The 8955-nt window shown below is 43.6% G+C and overlaps 1 long non-coding RNA gene across 1 annotated transcript in view; it reads left to right on the forward strand.

Moving 5' to 3' along the window:
• LOC148542903 (uncharacterized) overlaps positions 1–5803 on the forward strand; it is a 39565-nt gene extending 33762 nt beyond the window's left edge. Inside the window, exon 3 of the long non-coding RNA XR_015873686.1 lies at positions 5776–5803. This is a non-coding gene — a long non-coding RNA (uncharacterized LOC148542903). The remainder of the gene's footprint in view (positions 1–5775) is intronic.
• Positions 5804–8955: the final 3152 nt, after the last annotated feature.

Below are 8955 nucleotides of genomic sequence, written 5' to 3' on the forward strand. Positions count from 1 at the left end.
GTTTTGGTCACTTTTGAATGCTGGCGGTACTTTCACTCTAGTGGTAGCATGAGACGGAGTCTACAACCCACACAAGTGGCTCAGGTAGTGCAACTCATCCAGGATGGCACATCAATGGGAGCTGTGGCAAGAAGGTTTGCTGAGTCTGTCAGCGTAGTGTCCAGAGCATGGAGGCGCTACCAAGAGACAGGCCAGTACATCAGGAGACGTGGAGGAGGCCATAGGAGGGCAACAACCCAGCAGCAGGACCGCTACCTCCGCCTTTGTGCAAGGAGGAACAGGAGGAGCACTGCCAGAGCCCTGCAAAATGACCTCCAACAGGCCACAAATGTGCATGTGTCTGCTCAAACAGTCAGAAACAGACTCCATGAGGGTGATATGACGGCCCGACGTCCACAGGTGGGGGTTGTGCTTACAGCCCAACACCGTGCAGGACATTTGGCATTTGCCAGAGAACACCAAGATTGGCAAATTCGCCACTGGCGCCCTGTGCTCTTCACAGATGAAAGCAGGCTCACACTGAGCACATGTGACAGACATGACAGAGTCTGGAGACGTCAAGGAGAACGTTCTGCTGCCTGCAACATCCTCCAGCATGACCGGTTTGGCAGTGGGTCAGTAATGGTGTGGTGTCTTTGGGGGGCCGCACAGCCCTCCATGTGCTCGCTAGAGGTAGCCTGACTGCCATTAGGTACCGAGATGAGATCCTCAGACCCCTTGTGAGACCATATGCTGCTGCGGTTGGCCCTGGGTTCCTCCTAATGCAAGACAATGCTAGACCTCATGTGGCTCGAGTGTGTGAGCAGTTCCTGCAAGATGAAGGCATTGATGCTATGGACTGGCCCGCCCGTTCCCCAGACCTGAATCCAATTGAGCACATCTGGGACGTCATGTCTCGCTCCATCCACCACACCACAGACTGTCCAGGAGTTGGCAGATGCTTTAGTCCAGGTCTGGGAGGAGATACCTCAGGAGTCCATCTGCCACCTCATCAGGAGCATGCCCAGGCGTTGTAGGGAGGTCATACAGGCACGTGGAGGCCACACACACTACTGAGCCTCAGTTTGATTTGTTTTAAGGACATTACATCAAAGTTGGAGCAGCCTGTAGTGTGTTTTTCCACTTTAATTTTGAGTGTGGCTCCAAAAGCAGACCTCCATGGGTTAATAAATTTGATTTCTAATCATAATTTTTGTGTGATTTTGGTGTCAGCACATTCCACTATGTAAAGAACAAAGAATTTAATAAGAATATTTCATTCATTCAGATCTAGGATGTGTTATTTTAGTCTTCCCTTTATTTTTTTGAGCAGTATATATATATATATATATATATATATATATATATATATATATATTAGAGATGAGCGGTTCGGATTCTATGGAATCCGAACTGCTCCGAACATAGGGGATCCGAGTCCACCTGAACCCTGTTCAGGTGTTCCCCGCCTGACTCGAATCCCCGTTCAGGGCCAAATGGCGGCCTCCTGATGTCGGATTCTCGCAAGAGAATCCGACGTCAGGGCTCCTCTAGTGTAGGGCAGACCGCTGTGATAGCGGTCTGCCCTACAAAGAAACAAATATACAGCCGCCAGCGGCAGCTGTGTGTTTGTTATAGCAGCCAATGAGAGTCACACAGACTCTCATTGGCTGCTGCACGGAGGGAGCCGTTTGGAGCTCACTCATGAGCTCCGTCTTCCAGCTCCCTCCTCGCACATAATAGAGTAGAGCAGAGCGGACGGCGGCAGGAACGGGATTCAGGTAAGTTTTTTTTATTTGTGTGTAAGGGGGCGCTACTGGGGGCCTGCTAATGGGGGCACTATTACTGGGGGCCTGCTTATGGGGCACTACTACTGGGGGCCTGCTACTGGGGGCATACTACTGGGGGCATACTACTGTGGGCCTGCTAATGGGAGCACTACTACTGGGGGCACTGCTACTGGAGGCATACTACTGGGGGCATGCTAATGGGGGCACTGCTACTGGGGGCATACTACTACTGGGGGCCTGCTAATGGGGGCACTACTAGTGGGGGCACTACTACTGGGGGCATGCTACTGGGGGCATGCTAATGGGGGCACTGCATAGGGAGCCCTACTACTAAGGGGACTGTATAGGGGGTACCACTACTGAGGGCATTGTGTAAGGGACACCACTGCTGGGGGCAGTGTATAAGTGGCACTACTACTGTGGGCATTGTATAAGGGGCATTACTACTGTGGGCATTGTGGAAAAGGGACACTACTGTGGGCATTGTGTAAAAGGGTCACTACTGTGGGCATTGTGTAAAAGGGGCACTACTGTGTGTCGTAACATAAATAAGAGACACTACTTTATGGTGTAATGTGAATCAGGGGCACTATGTGCAGTGTAATGTGAATAAGATTGTGCACTGTGACTCCTAGGGCCATAGCCCACTTTGTGAACAAGTACTGTGATTCTGCTGGCTGTACCCCACTGGGTGGGTGCACTACTTTTCATTTCTGCCACTGCTGTGTGGCAATGTGTCATAGATGTGCTTTAAACTGTGGTGTCTGTGCCGCTGCTTTGTCAGTCAGCTCACTGCAACCTTTGGCCAATAATGATGAAAACAATACCATAAGCTGTGAGGTGGTCGAAATTGACTGTAAATGACTGGAAATTAATATTATTGAGGTTAATAATACTCTAGAAAGAAAAAAAAAGATCAATTTATGTGATTTTAGCTTTTTTGTCAATTTTTGTAAAAAAAAACAAATACAAATCCAAAGCCAGTCACCGCAGTTTGGCAAATCCAAATCCAAAGCCGGACGATGAATTAGAACCAAATCCAAATCCGGCAAAAATGGTCCTGCGCACATCTCTAATATATATATATAATATATATACACTTTTATGAATGTTGCAGCCTGTCAACTGCCCGGAGGTTCCATATGCAAATAGCACTCATCACCAGGCTGCCTGTTCCAACTTCCTGCTTTTCTTAGGTGGACTGCAGAGGAAGGCAGGTGCAGAACAGCAAAGTGCCCAGCTGCAATGTAAAGACGTTGCAACATCAACCTCATTCATGTGCACATTTACCGGACCAGGTGACCGATGACAGGGGGCAGGGGTGTGACCGGGAGTGGGTGGGCAGCTGCCAATTGATAGTTTTGTTAATTTAGCCCACTTGCGGAGTGCCGGTCACCACGCCCATCAGTAAATGTAAATCACAATTAGGAGGAGGCCCCGCAGACCTATTTTTCCCCTCTAAACTTCGTGGCCCTCTGAGCTCGGGGCCCGAGACAGGTGTTCCCTTAGTCCCCCCCCTGTCTTCGGGCCTGTGGCCAGCCATCCCACGGCAGCACAACTGTGAAAGGCTAAGGTGTTAGTCATTGTAAATAAGAATAAAGCAAAAACTATGTGTTAAAAGGTGATACACAGGTGATAGATGAACCATCCACCCAGTATCTGTCAAGCACTCAGTACAAAGATTAAAATCTAAATAAACCAAACTAGACATCGCTCTTCCCCAAACTAGTTGCTTACACGAAGTCAGGCTTAGACAACCTACCGTTCTAATTTGGCCATTTAATAGCAGCTTTTCTGTAATACTATCTAGAGTGGATTAACAATTAAGCAGTGCTACCTAGGGTCTGTTGGGTGCTATCAGTCCCACCAGCCAGCCACCACTTGCCAGTTAAATATCCTGATCCCAATCAGGCTATTGCCTATATTATCACCTGATGATTGAGTGCACCAGTGGTCAATTAGTACTAGTGATGTGCGCCGAGCCCCGTGTTTTGGTTTTGGATCTGTATCTCCTTCGTGTTTTGAATCTGGATTTGGTTTTGCAAAAACCGCCCTTGCGTGTTTTGGTTTTGGATCTATATTTTTTTTTCAAAAATTTTGAAAAACTGCTAAAATCACATAATTTGGTCTTTTTTCCCCTACATTATTACTAACCTAAATAACATTAATCTCCACTTGTTTCCAATCAATTTTGACCACTTTACAGCTCACAATATTGTTTTCATCCAGTTTAGGCCCAAAAGTTGCACCAAGCTAGCTGCAGTGGGTGGCACAAACATGTGGCAGTTCAACTTCCAACATGGCAAGGAAGGAAGGATTGATTTTTGATTCCAAAGCAAATTGATGAGGGAGGAGGGGAGAGCATGGGTGAACCATATGACCCATGTTTTGACCACAAAACTTTGTGGTTCAGAATTTTTTGTAAATTAAAGGGGCATGCAGGAGATGCTGTTTGTGGCCATAAACATTTCTGGACACTTTCGGCATTCAGTAAACAAATGTCAAAAATGACAACAGCTGTGTCAGTTCAACTTCCAGCATGACACATCAGGAAACAAATGTTTTTCTTATTCAAGAGGCCTGAGGGAGTTGGAGTATGTATGTAGTTGAAGGCAGGGAAAGGAAGGATTGGTTCATAGGAAATTTACTTTCATTTTTTGATCCTGAAGCAAATTTATGAGGGAGGAGGGGAGGCATTTACAAAAAATATTTAAATCAATCACATCAGTCCTTGCCCGAGTTGAGCTCTTTGGTGGTTCCACATTTTTTTAATGCAGGAGATGCTGTGTAAAAATGGAAGCTCTGAACAGAAAGGGGGCAGAGGGATATAAAAATCTGGTACTAAACATCTCTGGGATTATGTATGGGAAGACTGGGAGGGGAGGAGGGAGATCATCCCCAGACACCATCACAAAATAGCCTCTCCATTTGTTTTTTGAGTTACATCTGACCAAACTTGGCTGTTATGGTCAAGGAAAACCAAGCCCATAGGACATCTATGAACATTTGCCAGACAGCAGTAGCAGACAGGATAGCTCCGCGGTCTGAAGGGGGTGTGTCCCATGTCTGACATGGTAATTTAGTGTAAAAGGGGTATAACAGAACTAACAACATTTAAGTGGGCATTTACTAATGATGTGGATATAGAGAGGTTCAGATATGTTTTTCCCTTTCATTTGCATATTAGTGTAGAGAACACCACAAACAACTTACTAAGAGAAGCATCCAGCATAATTGTGGAAAGCCGTGCTGGGATCAAGTGTCTGATCCCAGCACCAGCACAGCAAGCAGAGATGTGTCCCCTGTGGGACACATTGGTGGCCGGCGCTGGGATGCTGTTTCTGCTCCCAGCGCCGGGTAAGCAGAGGCAGCAGGAAGCTGGTGCAGAGACGGATTATCTGTTCCCAGCGCCAGTCAAGCGTCGGGTGTGGCAGGCAGGAGTTGATGCAGCTATGCGTGTTGGGCTGAGACCAGCAGCCAATAGGAGGCAGATGTGACAAGCTAATTGCAGCTCACTGCGTCATAGCCCCGCCCACTTGTGGCATCCTATTATAGATGCCGCAGAGCGGGAAAAGTTAGTCCGGCGGCAGAGGGGGAGAAAAGAAAATGATCACTGGGATAATAAGTAGGTAGCCCCTGCGTAAATGTGCAAGCGAGGTGTAAGTTGCTGTATGGCACTTACTCTCCAAGTACTCCGTGGAGAGCTGTCAGGCTCCCACCAAATGGTAGTGTTTCCCCAGTCATCTAGAAGAGGAGGTGGCCAGCTCTAGTTAGGTAGGGAGCAAACAGTTAAAGAGACAGTACCGTGTTTTGCTCTTGTGTGATTACCGTCTGTCATGGTGGTTGTTCCGTGCAGGGCAAGTTAGAATTGTTTATTGTTGAATGTGCCACACTACACACGCACAGTAAGTTGAGGGTAATGTTGTCAAAGTAAGTGTAGTTGCATGACACACGTAATTTAGGCTTCGGCCCTGCACAGCTGTTGTGTTTTGTTGTCTCCTTACAGGGATCTGTAGGCGAGTGAGCGGACGAAGAAAAAGAGTGAATACGGTGAGGAAACATCTTCTTTTACTGTCTGTTCGTCTCTTCCTGTCTTTCTTCCTTCTGGGCGAAGAGTGGGCCTTGTGAGAGTAGCAATAGGTAAACCTCGGGACCTGAGGCCAAAAGTGCCAGTGATGATCTTCACTTAAAACCCAAATCCCTGTTTTGTGTAGTCCTCGGTCCGGTAGGGCGTATCGGTTGGCATTGAGGAAGGATGGTTCTCACGTCATCTTTTTCCTCCTAAGTCATCATGTCCGTGTCCTGTTTGGAATTCCAGGACCATCTGATCAACATATGGCCTGAAGGTGAGTGTGCAATGCCAGGTAAGCCACAAGGTTACACCTGCACGGCAGCAGGCACTGCACCACACCCTTCTTACATTATGACATATGAAATAATATACAGTAGATACAGTACCTGAAACACATTGCAAGGTGTTGCCCATGATAACTAATCAGATACTATATATCTCTTATCTTGGACAGTCTATAAAATGATAGCTTGAATCTGATTGGCTGCTATTGGCAACACCTCCACTTGTCCTCTTTAAAAAGTTTGATACTGTAAGTCTCTCACTTAATTATTTATTATTTTGTAATTTATTTAATCAAATTATTTCTTATACATTACATATAAGAAATGCTAATTTTTTCGTGCATATTGTTAAATTACAGAGTAACCACTTATCTGGCTCATGTTTTTTCCAAAAGAGTTCCTAAAATTGTCTATTTTTTATATAAATTATGTTTGTAAGAGCTATTTAAACCAAATTCAGTATAATTGTATTAACAAATATAAAGATTTGTTAATAAAAGTATACTGAATAAGGGTTAAATAACTCTTATTTACTCTTATTTGATCATTGAAAAAATTTACAATTTTGGGGATATTTTTGGAAAAAATAGTTTAGTGGAGCCTGCAGGAAGAAGTTTTTTGAGTGGCTACAGCTGCAACCAATGGGCTGGCTTGGAGCGCTGAGACCAGCAGCTGCCAGAAGATTAGCAGACTCCTTTGGCACTGTCGCATCAGATGCGACTGTATCAGGGAAAGCCCAGTTTAGCATGGTCGCATCTGTGGTTAAGTACTATTGGCATATGTATACATACTTTACACATTCCTTCCTCATTAGGAAAAGATAGAAGTGTCACACTTGTTATTTTTAGTTTATGACACAAGATTTTTAAAAGAACCAATGGGTCATAGTTTTTTGTCAACTTTAAAATATTGTATATTTTCATATGCATTTAATTACTTGGATTAGACAGCACATATGCTGCAACACATAGCATTTCATCAGTAATTTGTATCATAAACCTACATGGATGAACCATTAATACGCAGTAAATTCTGTGTAATAAACATTATATTATGTATGTCTTTTATGTATGTATGTATGTCTTTTACAACCCAGTGTAATGTTAATGATGATTCAAATTGTAAAGCACAATGGAATTTGCTGCGCTATATAAGAAACTGTTAATAAATAAATATATATTTACTGTGTATCAATAGAATCACTGGGGTGGGTGTCACCCAGTGCGCCTACTCACCCACTCTCATCACCTGTTCTGGACTTTTTGAGCATGTGAAGCCACACACCCTGATGTATGCTATTTAGTGGCATAGTCGCATGTCACGCCCCCTGTTATTGGTGCGCTGGAGACTTGCCCAGCCCTCCGGGAACTGCTGGACAGCTCTTAACCTTTCCCTGATCTCACTGCTGTTCGGTGACACTATCCAAGTGGGCGACCCCAAAAAAGCAGGTCCGCTCTGCTATTTTGGTGTCACCCCCTTTGGATGATGTCACCCAGTGTGGACCGCACCCCCCTAGTGACGCCACTGCTGTGTATTATTATGCACCATGTTATTTAATAAACCTATTAGCAAAGTGTACAGTACAGTAATACTGACTGCTCTCATGATCTTTATCTGGAGTGGATGAGTAAAAAGACCATATAGATTCTAGCCTAAAACAGCAGAGCTGCAGGGGTGACACTGTTCACTTTGCATATGTTTGTTTTTATTTTTCTTTAGCATATAAATAATTTGTTACATACATATTATAAACTTAAAATTTAAGCAATTGGGGTTGAATCTTTCCCAGTTATTTATTTTATACAGATGAGATGCAGTGGAGAGCGATGGTGTGGCACAGAAAGTGTTGCCTAAGGGCCACAAACTGTAAGCCAGTCATGATGTAACAGATACAACTATAACTGCCAACATTTAAAAGCAAATTTAGGGACACCGCTACTTAACAGGTGCATCTAAGTATTTAATGCAATGACTGATTTGGCAAACCTTCATACAACACAACCACCATCAGCCTTTTAATTAAACTTAGCTATAACGTGTTTTTTCCAAATCAAATACTCAGCTTTAAAATTATTGGGAACATTTTTTAAATCTTGGACGTTACCGGTAAATTGGAGAAATTTGGTAACTCTACAAAACAGTTTATTACTTGTTTCAGACGTCTGTAGATAGTAAAAGGTTTGAACTACACTTCTTACAAGCCCCTCTTCCAGTTATTCCTGATGCCCCTCTCCTTATGCTGAGTAAGACCATTTTCAGCAGCACACACAATGTTATGAAAACAGTACCAAACTAATGACAAATGTTTCTACCAAGTAATGATGTAACTGCATGTGACAGACATGTGAGACACGACTTTGGAGGTGTAATAGGGAATATCATTAGGGTCACAGGCCTCATGAATAACAATTGACTCTTTGCAAAATGGGGCTTGATAGATTTACTTCCCATTGTCAATTATTGCACTGCGGAAATGAGTTATGAATTATACAGCAGATGAATACTGCTAGTGTCAGCTTATTCTGACAGTAACCCATGGTCTACCAAATGAGGTAGTGCTTAGCTCTATGTATCAGAACTGTATTAGATGTTTTTTAAGCAATTATTAATGAAGAAATTTAAAGAAAAAAAAACTATATAAGCAAAACATTTTTAAAAGTTTAAAATTAATATTGCTACATTTCAAAGTTTTCAATTTTAAAAAAGTACATTGTCTTAAAAACATCTTTTTACATTTGTGTTTATCATGCTTATCTCATAGATAGCAAAAGCCACTTTTTTCAATACGGATTTTTCACTTGTGATAGTTCCTTTATATTCAAGACCATCG

The sequence above is a fragment of the Taudactylus pleione genome, unplaced genomic scaffold (assembly GCF_031769625.1).
Source record: "Taudactylus pleione unplaced genomic scaffold, aTauple2 ptg000007l, whole genome shotgun sequence".
Lineage (NCBI taxonomy): Eukaryota > Metazoa > Chordata > Amphibia > Anura > Myobatrachidae > Taudactylus > Taudactylus pleione.